This window comes from Triticum dicoccoides, chromosome 5A (genome assembly GCF_002162155.2).
Source record: "Triticum dicoccoides isolate Atlit2015 ecotype Zavitan chromosome 5A, WEW_v2.0, whole genome shotgun sequence".
Taxonomy (NCBI): domain Eukaryota; kingdom Viridiplantae; phylum Streptophyta; class Magnoliopsida; order Poales; family Poaceae; genus Triticum; species Triticum dicoccoides.
The window spans coordinates 146720977-146732019 of NC_041388.1; positions in this window are offsets into that span (position 1 = coordinate 146720977).

Below are 11043 nucleotides of genomic sequence, written 5' to 3' on the forward strand. Positions count from 1 at the left end.
CTACCCATATGCAGATGAGGCAAAAGCAAACAATTCACTTCATTCAATCAATCAAACAAGGGCATACAATCGATCTAACTATCGCAAAAGTGCTCGGACTACTATATTTACATGGTGGACTACTACTACTGATGGGGTGGTCTACTAGAAATATTCTTCGGTTGCAGACTCCATGATATCTGCTCCGGCTTCATCAACATAGTCATCATCGCTATCATCTAGGTCCGAGTCGGTGTCGTCGATGATGATGTAGTCTTCCGGGCGAATCTCCTTGGGTTCTTCGTCTTCATCTACTGATGTAGGGCCTCCCATAAATATCCCGATCTTCTTTGTTAGGTCGGCATTCTTGTCCACTGATACTTCAATTTCTTCTTCACAATCTTCATGTGTAGCCTTGAGTTCTTCCTCCAGTTCCTTGATTCTTGTCCTTGCCTTCTTCAGGTCTATCATGTCGGCGCACATCTGGTTCTCCTGTCGTCGAATGTGCTGGTTTAACTCCTGGATAAAAGCTGCAATTGATCTATCCTTCCTGGTGCTGATCATCTCCCAGTGCTCATCTTGGCGCCCACAAATCTGGTAGATAGTATCCTTGAGATCATTGCGGTAAACTTCTCCAATGCGTCCCATGGCGATGTGAGCTGCCATGCTCTTTCCTAGACCCCAAGTTGGTGCATCAAAAGAAAACTCTATGGGCTCTGTGACTGGCATGAACGTCCTTCCTGGAACTTGAACTTGAATCATCCAGCGCTCTTCTTCAGGTAGAGTGGTGTTGTAGGTTCCGGTGAAGCTTGGTACTCCTATGTTTAGGTATCTAGTGACTTCCTTAAAGTGACGTCCAAAGGGTGTATCGTCATCCGGTTGCGTGAACTTGTTCCTTGCATCCGCCATCCTAAAGAATAGAAAAGATGAGAGGTCAGAAAAGAAGAGAAAGAATAGTGATCTAGGTCTTTAGCTTAGTGGTCGTGTCCTACAGTCAGCGTGTGCTCTGAAACCATCTCTATAGCGACCAGACCTCAAACAGTCTGATCTCTGTGCTCCGGTGTCATCCCTGGATCAGTAATGCTGACACCACACAGTACTCGGAGGTTTTATAACAGAGTAGCAATCACACACTTATTACATCGAGTGTCTCCATAGAGAACTTATTACAATAAATATGGCTTAAGGCCATCTAATAACGATAACAGCGGAAGGCTTGGAAGATAAGTGAGTCCATCAACTCCAACGACATCACTGAGTATAGAACCACGACCTAAAACTCCTTAATCGTCATCTGAAAAGTCTACAACATTAACGTTGCAGCCCGAAACGGGTCAGCACATGGAATATGCTGGCAAGGTAACACATAGAGAGTAATGGAATGAAACAGCTATACTATATGCATATTTGGCTGGTGGAAAGCTCTATGGTTACTGTTTTGCGTAAACCCAATTTTCCCCTACTACAAAGGAATAAATTTATTTAACTATCATGGTAGTTGTTAAACATTGAGAATGGTTGACAGCATCCTCAATCCCAATTAAACATCATCATTATCAAAAACCCAACAAAATTAATTTAAGAGTAACATGTTGAGATTCACATGATAATCCAGGTATTAGATACTCAAAACGTCCATAACCGGGGACACGGCTAACCATGATTAGTTTAATACACTCTGCAGAGGTTTGCGCACTTTTCCCCACAAGACTCGATCGCCTCCGTTTGGTTTCCCGCACTACATGGTGTTTGAGAAACGGATGACCGAGACATAGTCTTTCAGAAGCGCTAGCACCTTACGATCGGGTAGACTGTACCACCTACATCCCCTACATCTGCTAGTCTACCACTTTAAGAGTTTGCACGACTTAGTCAACTATGCTAGAGCCCATAATAGCTTGTGGCTGCACACGGAAGTTTCTAGTATGAATAATCTCATGATCCCTTTGAGCCTGGGTGGCGGTCCAAAAGAAAACAGGCAAGTCCTGGATTACCCGGGTGCCTCAATCCACCCAGATGTGTGTTTAAGTTGCCACCTTAGATAAACTTTTAATTAACAAACTCACATCTGTCATGGATATCACTCACCCAATCCACGTCTACTAGCATAGCATGGCATAATAAGCAAACATAGAAGTAACTCCCAAAGGTTTGAAAATAAACAGGTAATAGGTACTACCTCAACTACTTCCCATCCCACAATTTAATTAGATCCTAACCATGCAATGTTTGAGGATTGATCTAATGCAATAAAACTGGGTAGTAGAAAAGGTATGATCAAAGTGTTACTTGCCTTGCTGATGATCCGAGAAACCTAGCGATTTGAAGTAACAAGCGGCGCACTCCGGGTATTCTATCGCAGACAAACAAACAAGTATACAATAAGTACTCATCTAATGCACAGGTAAAACTCAAATAAGAGATCTAACCAGAAGGTCCAAATTAAGAACTTCGGTTTGCAAAAAGAATCAAATCGAACGAAGCAACGAAAGTCAAACGGCAAAAGAAAACAACTTCGTTCTACTAATCTGGATCTAAGGCAATTTTTTATAGTAGCAAAAACTTGTTTAAGTTGGTTAAACGGATAGAGGGTTCCGAGATGAAACTCCAGGCGCTTGAATCGCCTGATTCCGATAAACGAGCGAAAAGTTATACTAAAAAGAAAATCGGATCAGAAATCACGATTAGAAAAATCGCGGATTTAATCCGAGAAAAAGAAAAACGACGAACGTTCGCTAGAACGAATGGACGGACGAACGCTCGCTAATTAAACAAATCGGAAAAACCCGATCTATTTAAAAAAAACCCGAAACTAAAAAAACCGACGAAAAACCGAACGGTTTTTCGAGAAGAAAATAAAAAAATGGCATGGAAATCGAGGCGACCTCGGCGGCGTCCGGCGGGCGGCGGCGACGGCGGGGCGGCGGCGGCTGGCGGCGGCGTCGGGCGGCTAGGGTTCGGGGGCGCGGCTGGGTCTCGGCTGGCTCGCCCCCCGGCTTATAAAGCCTAGCGGGCCGGAGTCCCGGCAAGTTCGTTTTTTTTTAATAATTACGCGCAGAAGAAAAATGAAAAGAAATACTAAACGGACTCCAATAATCCCGAAATAAACTTTCCCGGGCTTCTAAAATCAAGCCGCACAAGGTGAACATTTATTTGGGGCCTAAATGCAAATTTGAAAAGTGAACATTTTTCCTAAATTCAAATAAAATAACGAAAAACTCCGAAATAAAATCTTATTTGATTTTATTATTAAATCCTCAATATTTCTTTATTTTTGGTAAGTCATTTTATTCCCTCTCTCATATTTTTGTAATAGAAATAATTGATGACAAAATAAATAAAATCAAATGATCCTATTCTCAAAATTTGAGAAAACTCAAATATGAAAATAAAGAATTTCCCAACTCTCTCCGTGGGTCATTGAGTTGCATAGAAATTTCTAGGATCAAACCAAAAGCAAAACAAGAAATTATATGCAATGGTGATCTAATGTATAATATTTCAAATTGAAAATTTGGGATGTTACAACAATGCTCTAATAATGATGATCATCACACTTATTTACTTACAACTGATGAATTACAACTCGATTCTTAGAACAAAATATGACTCTATATGAATGCCTCCGGTGGTGTACCGGGATGTGCAATAAATCAAGAGTGACATGTATGAAAGAATTATGAATGGTGGCTTTGCCACAAATACGATGTCAACTACATGATCATGCTAGCAATATGACAATGATGGAGCGTGTCATAATGAACGGAACGGTGGAAAGTTGCATGGCGATATATCTCGGAATGGCTATCGAAATGCCATGATAGGTAGGTATGGTGGATGTTTTGAGGAAGGTATTTGGTGGGTGTATGATACCGGCGAAAAGTGCGCGGTATTAGGGAGACTAGCAATGGTGGAAGGAAGGAAAGTGCGTATAATCCATGGACTCAACATTAGTCATAAAGAACTCATATAATTATTGCAAAAATCTAGAAGTTATCAAAGCAAAGTATTACGCGCATGCTCCTAGGGGGATAGATTGGTAGGAGAAGACCATCGCTCGTCCCCGACCGCCACTCATAAGGAAGACAATCAATAAATAAATCATGCTCCGACTTCATCACATAACGGTTCACCATACGTGCATGCTACGGGAATCACAAACTTTAACAGAAGCATTTCTCAAATTCACAACTACTCAACTAGCATGACTCTAATATCACCATCCTCATATCTCAAAACAATTATCAAGCATCAATTTCTTCTTAGTATTCAACACACTCATACGGAAAATTTATTATTAATCTTGCATACCAAGCATATTAGGATTTTAAGCAAATTACCATGCCATTAAGACTCTCAAAATAATCTAAGTGAAGCATGAGAGATCAATAGTTTCTATAAAACAAATCCACCACCATGCTCTAAAAGATATAAGTGAAGCACTAGAGCCAAACTATAAAGCTCAAAAGATATAAGTGAAGTACATAGAGTATTCTATCAAATTCCAAATCATGTATGGCTCTCTCAAAAGGTATGTACAGCAAGGATGATTGTGGTAGACTAATAAGCAAAGACTCAAATCATAAAAGACGCTCCAAGCAAAACACATATCATGTGGTGAATAAAAATATAGCTCCAAGTAAAGTTACCGATAGAAGTAGACGAAAGAGGGGATGCCTTCCGGAGCATCCCCAAGCTTTGGCTTTTAGGTGTCCTTAGATTATCTTGGGGGTGCCATGGGCATCCCCAAGCTTAGGCTCTTGCCACTCCTTGTTCCATAATCCATCAAATCCTTACCCAAAACTTGAAAACTTCACAACACAAAACTTAAGGTAGAAAACTCGTGAGCTCCGTTAGCGAAAGAAAACAAAAGATCGCTTCAAGGTACTGTAATGAACTAATTATTTATTTATATTGGTGTTAAACATAATTTATTCCAACTTATCTATGGATTATAAACTATTTTACTAGCCATAGATTCATCAAAATAAGCAAACAACACACGAAAAACAGAATCTGTCAAAAACAGAACAGTCTGTAGTAATCTGTAGCTAGAGCAAGATCTGGAACCGCAAAAATTCTAAAGTAAACTTCTGGACGTGAGGAATTTATCTATTAATTATCTGCAAAAAGAATTAACTAAATAGCACTTTCCAAATAAAAGTGACAGCAGTTCTCGTGAGCGCTAAAGTTTCTGTTTTTTACAGCAAGTTCAACAGGACTTTCCCCAAGTCTTCCCAACGGTTCTACTTGGCACAAACACTAATTAAACACAAAAAACACAACCAAAACAGAGGCTAGATAATTTATATATTACTAAATAGGAGCAAAAAGCAAGGAATAAAAATAAAATTGGGTTGCCTCCCAACAAGCGCTATCGTTTAACGCCCCTAGCTAGGCATAACAAGCAAGAATAGATCTAGGCATTGCCATCTTTGGTAGGCAATCCATAAGTGGCTCTCATGATAGATTCATATGGTAATTTATTTATTTCTAGGGGAGTGTTCCATGCCCTTTTTTAATGGAAATTGAAATCTAATATTCCCTTTCTTCATATCAATAATTGCACCAACCGTTCTAAGGAAAGGTCTACCAAGAATAATAGGGCAAGAAGGATTGCAATCTATATAAAGAACGATAAAATCTATGGGCACATAATTCCTATTAGAAACAATAAGAACATCATTAATTCTTCACATAGGTTTCTTAATAGTGGAATCCGTAAGATGCAAGTTTAGAGAGCAATCATCAAAATCACGGAAATCTAGTAAATCGCACAAAGTTTTGGGAATAGTAGAGACACTAGCACCCAAATCACACAAAGCATAAAACTCATAATTTTAATTTTAATTTTAATAGTTGGTTCCCACTCATCATAAAGTTTTCTAGGGATAGAAACTTCCAATTCAAGTTTTTCTTCATAAGATTGCATCAAGGCGTCAACGATATGTTTAGTAAATGCTTTATTTTGACTATAAGTGTGAGGAGATTTTAGCACGGATTGCAACAAGGAAATACAATCAATCAAAGAGCAATTTTCATAGTTAAATTCCTTGAATCCATAATATTTGGTTTAGCAACATCTAGGGTTTTAATTTCTTCAATCCCACTTTTATCAAATTTAGCATCAAGATCAACAAATTCCGAATTCTTAGAACGCCTTCTAGGTAAAGGTGGATCATATTCAGTCCCATCATTATCAAGATTCATATTGCAAAACAAAGATTTAATAGGGGACACATCAATAACTTTTATATCCTCATCATTATTTTCATAGGAATCCAGATTAGTGGCCATCTTATTGACTAAGGTAGCTTGCATATCCGAAATTTCAGCAGTTAATTTTTAAACATGGGCAATTTGGGATCTTATACCATCAAATTCTTTATACATATCATCGTGCTCTTTATTCATATAATTCATGAAACTTTTTTGTTCCTTAAGCTCATTTCTAAAGAAATTATTATGCTCAAATTACAAAACCATAAACTTCCTGACGTTGTTTTCGATCTCCTCTAACCTTTTAAGGTGAAGATCAGCAAATCTAGGTAGAGCCATCGCGACAAACAAGCAATCCAACACACGAGCAAACAAGAGCAAACGGGCAAAAGAGGCAAATAGAGAGGGAGGATAGAGAGAGCGGGGGCGAATAAAACGGCAAGGGTGAAGTGGGGCAGAGGAAAACGAGAGGCAAATGGCAAATAATGTAATGCGGGAGATAGGGATTGTGATGGGTACTTGGTATGTTGAGTTTTGCGCAGACTCCCCGGCAACGGCGTCAGAAATTCTTCTTGCTATCTCTTGAGCACTGCGTTGGATTTCCCCGAAGAGGAAGGGATGATGCAGCAAAGTAGCGTAAGTATTTCCCTCAGTTTCTGAGAACCAAGGTATCAATCCAGTAGGAGGCTACGCTCGAGTCCCTCGTACCTACACAAAAACAATAGCTCAATGCAACCAGCGCGCTTAGGGGCTGTAAATCCATTCACGGTCACTTACGAAAGTGAGATCTGATAGAGATGATAAATAATATTTTTGGGGTATTTTTGGTATAGAGATGCAAAGTAAATAAAGTAAAAGCAAAGTAAAAGCAAAGTAAAAGCAAAGCAATAGTAAAGTGATGGAGATTGATATGATGAGAAAGAGAACCGGGGGCCATAGGTTTCACTAGTGGCTTCTCTCAAGAGCATAAGTATTCTATGGTGGATGAACAAATTACTGTTGAGTAATTGACAAAATTGAGCATAGTTATGAGAATATCTGGGTATGATCATGTATATAGGCATCACGTCCGAGACAAGTAGACCGAAATGATTCTGCATCTACTACTATTACTCCACTCATCGACCGCTATCCAGCATGCATCTAGAGTATTAAGTTAAAAACAAAGTAACGCCTTAAGCAAGATGACATGATGTAGAGGGATAGTTTCATGCAATATGATAAAAACCCCATCTTGTTATCCTCGATGGCAACAATACAATACGTGCCTTGCTGCCCCTTCTATCACTGGGAAAGGACACCACAAGATTGAACCCAAAGCTAAGCACTTCTCCCATGGCAAGAACAACCAATCTAGTAGGCCAAACCAAACTGATAATTCGAAGAGACTTGCAAAGATAACCAATCATACGTAAAAGAATTCAGAGAAGATTCAAATATTATTCATAGATAGACTTGATCATAAACCCACAATTCATCGGTCTCAACAAACACACCGCAAAAAGAAGATTACATCGAATAGATCTCCACGAGAGAGGGGGAGAACATTGTATTGAGATCCAAAAAGAGAGAAGAAGCCATCTAGCTACTAGCTATGGAACCGTAGGTCTGAAGTAAACTACTCACACTTCATTGGAGGGGCTTGGATGATGATGTAGAAGCCCTCCGTGATCGATGCCTCCTCCGGCGGAGCTCCGGAACAGGCCCCAAGATGGGATCTCGTGGATACAGAAAGTTGCGGCAGTGGAATTCGGTTATTAGCTCCGGCCCCGATCGTTTGGGGGTACGTGGATATATATAGGAGGAAGAAGTACGTCGGTGGAGCTTCGAGGGGCCCACGAGGTAGGGGGCGCGCCCTAGGGGGGGCGCCCCCTACCCTCGTGAGCACCTCGTGGCTTTCTTGACGGAGGGTCCAAGTCTCCTGGATCTTATCTGATGAGAAAATCACGTTTCCGAAGGTTTCATTTCGTTTGGACTCTGTTTGATATTCCTTTTCTTCGAAACCCTAAAACAGGCAAAAACAGCAATTCTGGGCTGGGCCTCCGGCTAATAGGTTAGTCCCAAAAATAATATAAAAGTGGAAAATAAAGCCCAATAATGTCTAAAACAGCAGATAATATATCATGGAGCAATCAAAAATTATAGATACGTTGGAGACATATCACTATTTTCTTCGAAGATGCTTCTTACACTTCATCATTAATATAGCATAAGTTCCCTGAGCGCGCTTTGTCTGTTACAGCCTTATGGCCTGATTATCGGAAACACCATCGATATTCTCGACAGGTGGAGTACATAACACTTTTTGGCCCTTGACCGAAGAGGGAGAAGCCGACGGTCGGTTAAGACACGTTTAAAGTTCGGGTGAACACAAATATGATATAAGTACTTCGGTACATATAATCATTATACATAAAATTCTTTTACCCAAGTCACTTGGGGGCTCTTAAAATTTATATGAGTTGTTTAATAGTAAATGTGTTTTCTTCTTGGCCGTTGCCAAGTCTTTTTCTACCGCTCCTTTTTCGACTCGAGTGTATGGTCAATTGCCAGTTAGCTTGTCTTCTCTCTAAAGAGACGCTCGAGTTTAGTTCACTAAACTAGCCTCGAAGAAGTACTCCGCCTTTGGAATAAGGAGCTCGAAGCCGTAGGCTGGCCCGCTTGAAGTGTTGAGATCGGGTGTGTCATGTTAAAGCACGGCAGAAGCATGTTTTTTTCTTTTTTCCAATTTTCGGATTGGCACCGAACACTTGATCTTGTTCGGACATCAAGTTTCCACTGACATTTTTTGGTATTCCAAGCTTATGGCACTTTTAAACTATTTGTGTGTTTTCATCACAAGTCTCGCAGTGCAACGCCGGACACCTTTAGAGATTCGGCAAAAACATTCTCGGATATTGCTAAATATGCATCGGTTCGAATTGTGTCTTTGGTCAATAGTTGGGTTGCCCGGCTCCTGCGCTTGCCTCCTACGTTCCGCTTTGTTCGGCTAGGTGTGCAAAGGGAGAACCACTGCGATTGTGCTTCTAGCTCGCATGGTTAAGCACCTAAGTGGAGAAAGCCGAAAATTGACTGTCACAATAAGCGTAAATTGGTCAGCGATCTGATGACTGTGTTGAATGATGGGCCGTTCATAACATTGGCTGAAGTGTTTACGGCTTAACCTCGGATGTCACCGAACACTAACCGGGGGCTCATAGCTAGCTTCCCCATCTTAAAGCTCCTATGACTAAGTGAAAGTTATAAAGCCCTCATATCTGATTGCCTCGTTTCCGCTAACACAACCGCCTTCAGGCACCGAGACGTCGGCTAAGGGTTGTCTTGTTATTAAGGAGACACCCTGCGTAGTATCTACAATGGGGTAGAAGCCAACGATGGCCCACTTTCAACTGATAAACGGTCGCAACGGAGTCAAAATAAACATATCATCGTCATTTGTATTTAATATACAAGGGATGCCTTTCGTAATCATCGTTATAAAGCCATAAATATGCATCAATTTGACTTAAGATTTTTGCCAAGCTGGGTTGCATGGCTCCTGTGCTTACCCCTACATTCCCGATTGTTCGGCTAGGCGGTAAATGGAGCACCTCTGTGATTGTTACTACCGGGTCATTCGAGTTAGTACCTCAGACTGGGTGAAGCCGAAAGCTAGCGATCTTAAAGGATCACATTGGTCGGCAACGATGGAAGTAAAAAATTTGGTTCATTAATACCACAGAGTTCGGGAACTTTGCCTGAACTAAATCCTCAATATTTTCCTCCCACATTGACCAGAGGTGAGGTTTCATGATCATGATAAGCATGACGGCCCAAAGAAAGGAACCGGTAGCGGGACTAGTTTCCTTGGAAGATGTTTCTTACATTAAGTAATATAACATATCTCTCCGCGTACCTTTGTTTATAAAACCGTATGGCCAGATTGCCTTGTTTTCCATAAATCTTTGCCCTTATAACAGCTTTATAAAGTAGGACAAACACTCCTCGGCTTCTGGCCGAGGAGGTTGAAGCCGATGGTCGGTCAACAAAGTTTTGTAGAATGTGGATCCGAGCATTAATGATGTAAAGTACTTGGATACGTAGAATCATTACACATAATTTGTGGTTTTACTCTGGATATCGATCCTTAATTCGGCCACCCGTGCCCACATTAAGGCTTGAGGGCTACTGGGCTTCGGGCTTATCATTCACTAATATTGAAAGGGGCGTATTGATCCCCTGATTTGGTGTTGCCACCCGCCCAGTGTCTCGGGGGCTACTGCATTGACAATCCAATGCAGAAAATTTAAAGTGCAATATATCTTTCGAGGAGATTATGATCCTCAGGTTGGTTGGCCGCACCCAACCCGAGTCTCGGGGAATTTGCACACCGCGTTTTGTGTCCCAAAGTATTCCACCGAGCTAGGAGTTGATCCTCAGGCCGATTTTGTGAATCAACCTGAGTCTTAGGGGCTACTGGGATCAGCGATCTTATGTCATCCTTCAGGTGCATCTCGAGTTTTAGACCGATACACACCTTGAGGGCTACTAGCTATATATCTCGGCAGAGAATAAATTGCACCAATCAAAAATATCGCCAAAAAATCGGCCCGCAGTCGGGGTGGTGCACCACCTCGGAAGCAGTTCGGCATAATGCTCAAGCACTAGTGGCTGTCTCCATAGAGGGCATTTCCGGCATTAAGCTCGGTTAAACTCCTTCAACTTTTTTGAACCAAGGTGATTTACGACACCTCGGATATAGTCCGGCGTTGGAGCTCGAATACAGTCTGGTGTTGGAGCTTGGACATAGTCCAGCGTTGGAGCTCGGATACATTCCGGCCATGGAGCTCGGAAGCGGTCCGGCGT